This window comes from Panulirus ornatus, chromosome 8, assembly GCF_036320965.1.
Source record: "Panulirus ornatus isolate Po-2019 chromosome 8, ASM3632096v1, whole genome shotgun sequence".
NCBI lineage: Eukaryota > Metazoa > Arthropoda > Malacostraca > Decapoda > Palinuridae > Panulirus > Panulirus ornatus.
The window spans coordinates 44,426,286-44,438,801 of NC_092231.1; the positions used below are offsets into that span (position 1 = coordinate 44,426,286).

The following is a 12,516-nucleotide window of genomic DNA, read 5'->3' on the forward strand; positions in this document are numbered from 1 at the left end:
CCTCCCTTATTGCTGCCGTCTCCCTCCTGCACTGCTGCCCTATACCCTCCTCCAATATTGCCCCCCCCCCCTTCACCCTCCTTCACTGCTGCCTTCTACCCTCCCTTATTGCTGCCGTCTCCCTCCTGCACTGCTGCCCTATACCCTCCTCCAATATTGCCCCCCCCCCCTTCACCCTCCTTCACTGCTGCCTTCTACCCTCCCTTATTGCTGCCGTCTCCCTCCTGCACTGCTGCCCTATACCCTCCTCCAATATTGCCCCCCCCCCCTTCACCCTCCTTCACTGCTGCCCTATACCCTCCTCCAATATTGCCCCCCCCCCCTTCACCCTCCTTCACTGCTGCCTTCTACCCTCCCTTATTGCTGCCGTCTCCCTCCTGCACTGCTGCCCTATACCCTCCTCCAATATTGCCCCCCCCCCCTTCACCCTCCTTCACTGCTGCCTTCTACCCTCCCTTATTGCTGCCGTCTCCCTCCTGCACTGCTGCCCTATACCCTCCTCCAATATTGCCCCCCCCCCCTTCACCCTCCTTCACTGCTGCCTTCTACCCTCCCTTATTGCTGCCGTCTCCCTCCTGCACTGCTGCCCTATACCCTCCTCCAATATTGCCCCCCCCCCCTTCACCCTCCTTCACTGCTGCCTTCTACCCTCCCTTATTGCTGCCGTCTCCCTCCTGCACTGCTGCCCTATACCCTCCTCCAATATTGCCCCCCCCCCCTTCACCCTCCTTCACTGCTGCCTTCTACCCTCCCTTATTGCTGCCGTCTCCCTCCTGCACTGCTGCCCTATACCCTCCTCCAATATTGCCCCCCCCCCCTTCACCCTCCTTCACTGCTGCCCTATACCCTCCTCCAATATTGCCCCCCCCCCCTTCACCCTCCTTCACTGCTGCCTTCTACCCTCCCTTATTGCTGCCGTCTCCCTCCTGCACTGCTGCCCTATACCCTCCTCCAATATTGCCCCCCCCCCCTTCACCCTCCTTCACTGCTGCCCTATACCCTCCTCCAATATTGCCCCCCCCCCCTTCACCCTCCTTCACTGCTGCCTTCTACCCTCCCTTATTGCTGCCGTCTCCCTCCTGCACTGCTGCCCTATACCCTCCTCCAATATTGCCCCCCCCCCCTTCACCCTCCTTCACTGCTGCCTTCTACCCTCCCTTATTGCTGCCGTCTCCCTCCTGCACTGCTGCCCTATACCCTCCTCCAATATTGCCCCCCCCCCCTTCACCCTCCTTCACTGCTGCCTTCTACCCTCCCTTATTGCTGCCGTCTCCCTCCTGCACTGCTGCCCTATACCCTCCTCCAATATTGCCCCCCCCCCCTTCACCCTCCTTCACTGCTGCCCTATACCCTCCTCCAATATTGCCCCCCCCCCCTTCACCCTCCTTCACTGCTGCCTTCTACCCTCCCTTATTGCTGCCGTCTCCCTCCTGCACTGCTGCCCTATACCCTCCTCCAATATTGCCCCCCCCCCCTTCACCCTCCTTCACTGCTGCCTTCTACCCTCCCTTATTGCTGCCGTCTCCCTCCTGCACTGCTGCCCTATACCCTCCTCCAATATTGCCCCCCCCCCCTTCACCCTCCTTCACTGCTGCCTTCTACCCTCCCTTATTGCTGCCGTCTCCCTCCTGCACTGCTGCCCTATACCCTCCTCCAATATTGCCCCCCCCCCCTTCACCCTCCTTCACTGCTGCCTTCTACCCTCCCTTATTGCTGCCGTCTCCCTCCTGCACTGCTGCCCTATACCCTCCTCCAATATTGCCCCCCCCCCCTTCACCCTCCTTCACTGCTGCCTTCTACCCTCCCTTATTGCTGCCGTCTCCCTCCTGCACTGCTGCCCTATACCCTCCTCCAATATTGCCCCCCCCCCCTTCACCCTCCTTCACTGCTGCCTTCTACCCTCCCTTATTGCTGCCGTCTCCCTCCTGCACTGCTGCCCTATACCCTCCTCCAATATTGCCCCCCCCCCCTTCACCCTCCTTCACTGCTGCCTTCTACCCTCCCTTATTGCTGCCGTCTCCCTCCTGCACTGCTGCCCTATACCCTCCTCCAATATTGCCCCCCCCCCCTTCACCCTCCTTCACTGCTGCCTTCTACCCTCCCTTATTGCTGCCGTCTCCCTCCTGCACTGCTGCCCTATACCCTCCTCCAATATTGCCCCCCCCCCCTTCACCCTCCTTCACTGCTGCCTTCTACCCTCCCTTATTGCTGCCGTCTCCCTCCTGCACTGCTGCCCTATACCCTCCTCCAATATTGCCCCCCCCCCCTTCACCCTCCTTCACTGCTGCCTTCTACCCTCCCTTATTGCTGCCGTCTCCCTCCTGCACTGCTGCCCTATACCCTCCTCCAATATTGCCCCCCCCCCCTTCACCCTCCTTCACTGCTGCCTTCTACCCTCCCTTATTGCTGCCGTCTCCCTCCTGCACTGCTGCCCTATACCCTCCTCCAATATTGCCCCCCCCCCCTTCACCCTCCTTCACTGCTGCCTTCTACCCTCCCTTATTGCTGCCGTCTCCCTCCTGCACTGCTGCCCTATACCCTCCTCCAATATTGCCCCCCCCCCCTTCACCCTCCTTCACTGCTGCCTTCTACCCTCCCTTATTGCTGCCGTCTCCCTCCTGCACTGCTGCCCTATACCCTCCTCCAATATTGCCCCCCCCCCCTTCACCCTCCTTCACTGCTGCCTTCTACCCTCCCTTATTGCTGCCGTCTCCCTCCTGCACTGCTGCCCTATACCCTCCTCCAATATTGCCCCCCCCCCCTTCACCCTCCTTCACTGCTGCCTTCTACCCTCCCTTATTGCTGCCGTCTCCCTCCTGCACTGCTGCCCTATACCCTCCTCCAATATTGCCCCCCCCCCCTTCACCCTCCTTCACTGCTGCCCTATACCCTCCTCCAATATTGCCCCCCCCCCCTTCACCCTCCTTCACTGCTGCCTTCTACCCTCCCTTATTGCTGCCGTCTCCCTCCTGCACTGCTGCCCTATACCCTCCTCCAATATTGCCCCCCCCCCCTTCACCCTCCTTCACTGCTGCCTTCTACCCTCCCTTATTGCTGCCGTCTCCCTCCTGCACTGCTGCCCTATACCCTCCTCCAATATTGCCCCCCCCCCCTTCACCCTCCTTCACTGCTGCCTTCTACCCTCCCTTATTGCTGCCGTCTCCCTCCTGCACTGCTGCCCTATACCCTCCTCCAATATTGCCCCCCCCCCCTTCACCCTCCTTCACTGCTGCCTTCTACCCTCCCTTATTGCTGCCGTCTCCCTCCTGCACTGCTGCCCTATACCCTCCTCCAATATTGCCCCCCCCCCCTTCACCCTCCTTCACTGCTGCCTTCTACCCTCCCTTATTGCTGCCGTCTCCCTCCTGCACTGCTGCCCTATACCCTCCTCCAATATTGCCCCCCCCCCCTTCACCCTCCTTCACTGCTGCCTTCTACCCTCCCTTATTGCTGCCGTCTCCCTCCTGCACTGCTGCCCTATACCCTCCTCCAATATTGCCCCCCCCCCCTTCACCCTCCTTCACTGCTGCCTTCTACCCTCCCTTATTGCTGCCGTCTCCCTCCTGCACTGCTGCCCTATACCCTCCTCCAATATTGCCCCCCCCCCCTTCACCCTCCTTCACTGCTGCCTTCTACCCTCCCTTATTGCTGCCGTCTCCCTCCTGCACTGCTGCCCTATACCCTCCTCCAATATTGCCCCCCCCCCCTTCACCCTCCTTCACTGCTGCCTTCTACCCTCCCTTATTGCTGCCGTCTCCCTCCTGCACTGCTGCCCTATACCCTCCTCCAATATTGCCCCCCCCCCCTTCACCCTCCTTCACTGCTGCCCTATACCCTCCTCCAATATTGCCCCCCCCCCCTTCACCCTCCTTCACTGCTGCCCTATACCCTCCTCCAATATTGCCCCCCCCCCCTTCACCCTCCTTCACTGCTGCCCTATACCCTCCTCCAATATTGCCCCCCCCCCCTTCGCCATCCTTCACTGCTGCCCTCTACCTTCCTTCTTTGCTGCCATATACCCTCCCTTACTGCTATCCTTCACCCTCCTTCACTGCTGCCCTATACCCTCCTCCAATATTGCCCCCCCCCCCTTCACCCTCCTTCACTGCTGCCTTCTACCCTCCCTTATTGCTGCCGTCTCCCTCCTGCACTGCTGCCCTATACCCTCTCTTACTACTGCCTACCGTCCATCTCATTGCTGTCAACTTTGTCTTTCTTTTTACCTTCCCCAATCTAAGGCTATCTTGGGTGAAATAAAGTGAGAGAAAAAGACAATAGAAAATGATAAGAACCCTGCCGGTGTCAGTGAGCCTGACTCTTAGATGTGCAAAAGCTACAAGAAAAAGGAAAGACAATAGGAAAGGCAATAGCGCTTTTATGGTAGAAGGAGGAACTATAATGGTCAATACTCGAGTGGTTGATCTCAAATAAACTGTGGGGAAGCAGCTACCTGACGCGTGGCTCGCATCAAGGTCTTGTGGGCGAGCTCACGAAGGCAGCTCACGAGAACAGCGGGCCAAAAATGATACCTTTAAAACAAATAGAAAGAATCAACAGAGAAGCGCACGGAAAGTGATGGTTGAAGAGGGGTGATGTTAAGAGAGTAAATGAGACAGAAGGGGTTCTGATTGCACTCTAGTTGATAGAGAGGTGGAGGAAGAGCCACCCAACATATGTGAGTACACTCCATACTAAGTCGAATAAAACCACTATAGATATGAAACAGCCATTCACAAGAAACATAATTACGGCATCTATACAACAGCCACAACTTTTGAGGATTAGACTCTGTGACGTTGACTGTGTGGGGTTTCCAGGACAGAGCAGAGGATAAGGTTATGCCTAATATTTTTACGTTTTAACAGGGTTGAAATGTGTTTTGAAATTGAACAGAGGGGAACGAATGACTTAGAGAGAAAGGTAGGGGAAAAATTGCATTTTAGCAATATCAAATTCAACTAAGTTACTGCTTCCTTACTCTGAGATGTTGTACAGGTCCAAGCTGAGAATGGGAATATGTTCAGTACGAGAAAGAGAACGATTATTAGAAGGAGGAGGGGTGAGGGAAAGCGAGTTAGAATATGCAAAGTCGAATCATCAGTACTAAAGTAAACAAGGTTGAAAGTAGAAGAGAGAAGATCATTTATGGAGAAAGAGTAAGTGATAGCACAAAACCCTAATGGACAAAACGTTTCATAGGATGGGAAGGTAAAACCACTCCATCAGTGGCAATGGAACAGTCAGAGGGGAACCTATGCATTGGGGAAGAGAAATAAGCAGATGAACGTTAGGAAGGAAGTTTAGAAAGGAAAACCCTACGACACATTCTTCAAATACTCTAGAGTTGTCAAGAGCTACGACAAGTGTCACCAGAGAGAGAGAGAGAGAGAGAGAGAGAGAGAGAGAGAGAGCAGAGGTGGGTCACACAGGAAGCTCATCATTAGACCTACTGCCGTGGGATCCGTAATAGCGATCAGAAAGCAGGGAATGGATTGGGATTTATAAGTGTTTGAGAACGTTAGATTCAAGACTTTCCAAGACCCTGGAGACAACAGAAGTGAGAGCAATTGGGTGGTAGTTACAGGGGTTCAAGCGGTCTCCTTTCTTAGGGATGGACTGCATCAAGGTTTGCAGCTCTCATATAAAGCCCATGTAAGTTTTTCGAAAGGGGGGAATAGAGGCTGGGCTTCCCTAAGTAGAGGATACATAGATAAGACTGCGTCTGGAGGACCCTAATGAGGCAGCATTGGTCTGATTGTAATGAGAGGGTTCATAAGAATAAGAAAAAAGATCGAATGCTTTGGAGGAGCGTCGTGCCGGTCGGGAATTCGTACTGGGTGTTTGAGTATCTGTTCCAGTTCGTTAAGGAGGGAAAAAGAAAAGGCCTCGGCTCCACTGAGATCACCCAGGGTAGAGGCAAACCAATGCTTGCGGTATACATTGAAATCCTCTGAGCGAGACAGTAAAGAGAGCAAGCTTCGTGACAGGAAACAGTCGAAGAGTTGTACTTAACTGGAGGAACTAGGAGGGAGAGAGGTAAATACACGAAATGTAAAAGCCAGGTAATAGAGGGTAGATATATTTTGAGCCAAAGAGCATCATAGTTAAAGATTCAAAATCCACTTAGCGAGCAATGGGACTTTTTGTATGACGGTCGGCGCGATCGCTACCCTTGGAATGGAAACGATGCTAACCAGAGATCAGAGGTCGGATGACAATGTGGAGGGGAAGCAGCCTTGAACAGTTGGGTTCCAGAGATAATAAGATCAGGTGAAAAAGTGGACAGATAGTCTTCTACAGAAGGAAGGTTACATCTGAGACAGCGAATGTTGCAGAAATGAATGGCTAGGTCTGCCCACCTCCCTCCCTCACTGCTGTCATCCACCCTCCGTTGCTGCTGCCCTTCTACCTCTGCCTTGGGGTTCGACGCTGTTAAGTACATATGTACGTAAGTACATAACCCAGACAAGAACGAGAGTCCCCCGGGTGACCGGAGCAACAGTTCAAAAGAGGAGAATATTTCGGCATTTCAACAGGCCTTCTAGTTTCTCGGAAACAGACTTAGCTTTACCTGCGACATGGGTTTTCCTAGATATATCAGATGGTACTGTCACGCCACGTCTGTTTATTGATGTTATGGAGTGATCAAAGGCCATGAGAAAGTTGTGAGCGGGTGTCTTAATGAGAGAAATGGCAAGGAACTGGATTCTGGAGGCATTAAAGTTAATATATTTGTGTCGGCTTTAATGGGAAATCCTTCTCAAAAAACTGCGTTTGTATTAGTTATGATGAGACGGGATATGGGTCGAGCTACAGAAAATGAGGGAAACTTGAAAGAAGTACAACAATGGAATGTTGAGTCGTCAGCGCATGAGTGCTTTTGGGTACCCGCTGAATGAAAACCGCTGACTGGAAAGGAAAAAAAAAAGGGGGGGAATGGGAAACAGGACAGAATCCTGAGGGATTCGTGACAGGGAAAGAGGGAACAGACTAATGCGTTAATAACTATGGACACAGACCGGCCAAAGAGGAGGATGGATATGTGGAAGAAGAAAGGAAGAAACCTGATACAGAGAAGCTTGGAAGTTAGACCCCGATGCCACACCTTTTCAAAAGCGCTCGATATGTCAAAGGCTACAACACAGGATTCGCCAAAGTCTTCTGAATGATATAATATCAACAACATGAAGAAAGATATCAGCGGTGACTCTCGCCTTGCGTAATCCATGGTGATGATCTGTTTGAAGATTGGGAAATCAGAATAGCTTAAGGAAATTGAATAAAGGAAGTGAGAAATCTAGAAACAGTAGAGATTAGAGTTGGCTGTACCAAAGGATCCTTCCTAGACGAAGGAAAAGTTTGTCTTTTAAGGAGAAACTGAGCAGAGGGGCTAGCACGGGCGTCACTTCAGAAGTAGACAGCTTCAAAATGAGACGTCATCTGGTGAATACAACTTGCACGAGTCATCAATGAGAGAGAGAGAGAGAGAGAGAGAGAGAGAGAGAGAGAGAGAGAGAGAGAGAGAGAGAGAGAGAGAGAGAGAGAGAGAGAGAGAGAGAGTTATGTTTGCAACTGTATTGCAAGGAGGTATATAGGATTAGCTTTAGGTGTGTCATGGGGGCTAGGGGAAAGGTAGAGTCATCTAAGGTGGAGTTACAGAAGAAAATAAAACAATCAAATAGAGCAGATTCCTCATGTGGATAGACAGCCATGAGATACATGGAACGGTGATGAGAAGGGAAGGTAGTATGGGACTTTTATCAGCTCTGAAATGCCAGGACCTTTGACCGAATGATTTCAGAATGGTTGAACCGCGAACTGGAAGAGACATTATTATTATTATTATTATTATTATTATTATTATTATTATTATTATTATTATTATTATTATTATTATTATTATTATTATTATTATTATTATTATTATTATTATTATTATTATTATTATTATTATTATTATTATTATTATTATTATTATTATTATTATTATTATTATTATTATTATTATTATTATTATTATTATTATTATTATTATTATTATTATTATTATTATTATTATTATTATTATTATTATTATTATTATTATTATTATTATTATTATTATTATTATTATTATTATTATTATTATTATTATTATTATTATTATTATTATTATTATTATTATTATTATTATTATTATTATTATTATTATTATTATTATTATTATTATTATTATTATTATTATTATTATTATTATTATTATTATTATTATTATTATTATTATTATTATTATTATTATTATTATTATTATTATTATTATTATTATTATTATTATTATTATTATTATTATTATTATTATTATTATTATTATTATTATTATTATTATTATTATTATTATTATTATTATTATTATTATTATTATTATTATTATTATTATTATTATTATTATTATTATTATTATTATTATTATTATTATTATTATTATTATTATTATTATTATTATTATTATTATTATTATTATTATTATTATTATTATTATTATTATTATTATTATTATTATTATTATTATTATTATTATTATTATTATTATTATTATTATTATTATTATTATTATTATTATTATTATTATTATTATTATTATTATTATTATTATTATTATTATTATTATTATTATTATTATTATTATTATTATTATTATTATTATTATTATTATTATTATTATTATTATTATTATTATTATTATTATTATTATTATTATTATTATTATTATTATTATTATTATTATTATTATTATTATTATTATTATTATTATTATTATTATTATTATTATTATTATTATTATTATTATTATTATTATTATTATTATTATTATTATTATTATTATTATTATTATTATTATTATTATTATTATTATTATTATTATTATTATTATTATTATTATTATTATTATTATTATTATTATTATTATTATTATTATTATTATTATTATTATTATTATTATTATTATTATTATTATTATTATTATTATTATTATTATTATTATTATTATTATTATTATTATTATTATTATTATTATTATTATTATTATTATTATTATTATTATTATTATTATTATTATTATTATTATTATTATTATTATTATTATTATTATTATTATTATTATTATTATTATTATTATTATTATTATTATTATTATTATTATTATTATTATTATTATTATTATTATTATTATTATTATTATTATTATTATTATTATTATTATTATTATTATTATTATTATTATTATTATTATTATTATTATTATTATTATTATTATTATTATTATTATTATTATTATTATTATTATTATTATTATTATTATTATTATTATTATTATTATTATTATTATTATTATTATTATTATTATTATTATTATTATTATTATTATTATTATTATTATTATTATTATTATTATTATTATTATTATTATTATTATTATTATTATTATTATTATTATTATTATTATTATTATTATTATTATTATTATTATTATTATTATTATTATTATTATTATTATTATTATTATTATTATTATTATTATTATTATTATTATTATTATTATTATTATTATTATTATTATTATTATTATTATTATTATTATTATTATTATTATTATTATTATTATTATTATTATTATTATTATTATTATTATTATTATTATTATTATTATTATTATTATTATTATTATTATTATTATTATTATTATTATTATTATTATTATTATTATTATTATTATTATTATTATTATTATTATTATTATTATTATTATTATTATTATTATTATTATTATTATTATTATTATTATTATTATTATTATTATTATTATTATTATTATTATTATTATTATTATTATTATTATTATTATTATTATTATTATTATTATTATTATTATTATTATTATTATTATTATTATTATTATTATTATTATTATTATTATTATTATTATTATTATTATTATTATTATTATTATTATTATTATTATTATTATTATTATTATTATTATTATTATTATTATTATTATTATTATTATTATTATTATTATTATTATTATTATTATTATTATTATTATTATTATTATTATTATTATTATTATTATTATTATTATTATTATTATTATTATTATTATTATTATTATTATTATTATTATTATTATTATTATTATTATTATTATTATTATTATTATTATTATTATTATTATTATTATTATTATTATTATTATTATTATTATTATTATTATTATTATTATTATTATTATTATTATTATTATTATTATTATTATTATTATTATTATTATTATTATTATTATTATTATTATTATTATTATTATTATTATTATTATTATTATTATTATTATTATTATTATTATTATTATTATTATTATTATTATTATTATTATTATTATTATTATTATTATTATTATTATTATTATTATTATTATTATTATTATTATTATTATTATTATTATTATTATTATTATTATTATTATTATTATTATTATTATTATTATTATTATTATTATTATTATTATTATTATTATTATTATTATTATTATTATTATTATTATTATTATTATTATTATTATTATTATTATTATTATTATTAGTGTTATCGGAACACTCGAAGTTTTTTTTCGGGGTCAGCAAAGAGATATTTATAGGACTAGAGTCAGTTAGACCGTGTGAAGGATCGAAGGTGAGAAGCAGATTCAGAATGTTTGAGAGAGCGGCCATGATAAGCTGGAATATGGATTGGATGGTTTATGATTCGATCCAGATCATCAACAATACAAACATGTGGTATTCAACCCCATACCGACTCTGTGGGAGGATGTCAGCCGTTCCATATAGTGCGCCTTGAAATCCCCTAAAGTAGAGGAGCTCAGCTTGGGGATGCCATGGCCTCGAGGCAAGACTGTTGACACAGTCGGACGCTATTTTGTGGAATCAAAAGAGTTTTAAGAAAAACAGAGAAAAGTAGTGAAAATCAGGAGACATATTTTAAGCCAAATGACGTCAAAGTTTGGAGGTTCAAGGCCCACGAGTCGTGCAGCAGGCGTGTTGGAGGAGGCAGAGTCCTCCTCTGAAGCGGATTCTTGAGTGAAGGTTGTAACTGGAGACGTGAGAGGGATTAATGGAAACATTTTAGACAGCCCAGTCTCGGAGCGGTATAAGACCTTAAGGCGACTCACTAGACAGATGGGACTCAACAAAAAAAAGTTGATGAAAGAAAGAAAAATCGCAAATGTTGGTGGACAGAAACGAATATAAGTCAGGTGTATTGGAGGAGCAAAGGTCTTGGTAGGGGTCGATATTGTTACTGCCTGAGCCCTCCCTCTCGTTGGCAGTAGAGACAGGCTGCCCTTCGCCCTTTCCCACTACTACACCCTCCTTCACTGATGCCCTTCACCATTCTCACCGCTACCCATCTTCACTACTACCCTTCACCCTCCCACATTGCTTCCTTCCACCCTCCCTCACTGATGCCCTCCACCATTCTCACTGTTACCCATCTTCATTGCTACCCTTCGCCCTCCCTCATCGTCTCTTTCCATCCTCCCTCACTGATATTCTCCATCCTCAGTCACTATTGACCTCATCCCTCCTCACTGCTGCCATGCTTGCAACCTACACCATGTCTCCACCAACTACTCGTGACATGCTCACAACTTACTCCATGCTCAGAATTCACATCTCACGCTCACAGCCTACACCACATGCTCACAACTTACATCCCATGCTCACAACCCAAACCACACACACACACACACACACACACACACACACACACACACACAACTTACATTACAAAACAACATACCTTCAGTGTAGCTTAAAAGAAGCACAAAACCTCTGTGAGTGACTGCAGAGTTTTCGACCTAGTCATCCATAACATAATTATCGACAAAGTCATCAACCTTGAGCTGCCGAGGTCTCACTCCAGGGCTTCTAGACTTCCTTGGAGAGCGCCGTTAGCACTGCCCACGATTTGTAGGGCTCCATCTCCACCTTCCATTCCATACACTGGGTGGAGTCCTTCAGGGCACATAGAGGAACCGTTGCGCTTCTTCATCCTTAAAAAGAAGTAATGCCTTAACTGACATACCTGCTCAAAGTACTTGGACGCATCTGTCATCTGGTATAAACATCGACAACTGCTTCCCAGGACACCCTCAGCGGTATCCGAAATTATACCAACGTCAGCTACGTCGCCAACGATCAATCCAGGACCGTATCCATGCACTCCATCTCTTCGTTTAGCCCTCTTCCCACTCTCTGTTATTTCAGTTGGCTCCAGCCTCCTCCAGGCCATAAGATGTACGTTTAACTCGGTGCCGCTTTGAAGGACAAGCTGGAAGGAACGCGTCAACACCATCATCAAATTTCCAAGTATCGTTTGTCATTGCTTGGTTCACCCAAGAGACCTGGACTCCCTGCACATAGATTCAGGAAGGTCTACCCTGCTTTAAATCGCCCCATACTCGCCTATACATTCCCTGCC

The 12,516-nt window shown here is 40.3% G+C and overlaps 1 protein-coding gene across 1 annotated transcript in view; it reads right to left on the reverse strand.

Moving 5' to 3' along the window:
* LOC139749922 (BMP-binding endothelial regulator protein-like) overlaps window positions 1-11,856 on the reverse strand; it is a 225,596-nt gene extending 213,740 nt beyond the window's left edge. Inside the window, exon 1 of the mRNA XM_071664337.1 lies at window positions 11,836-11,856. The gene's annotated coding sequence lies outside the window, so the exon portion shown is untranslated. The remainder of the gene's footprint in view (window positions 1-11,835) is intronic.
* Window positions 11,857-12,516: the final 660 nt, after the last annotated feature.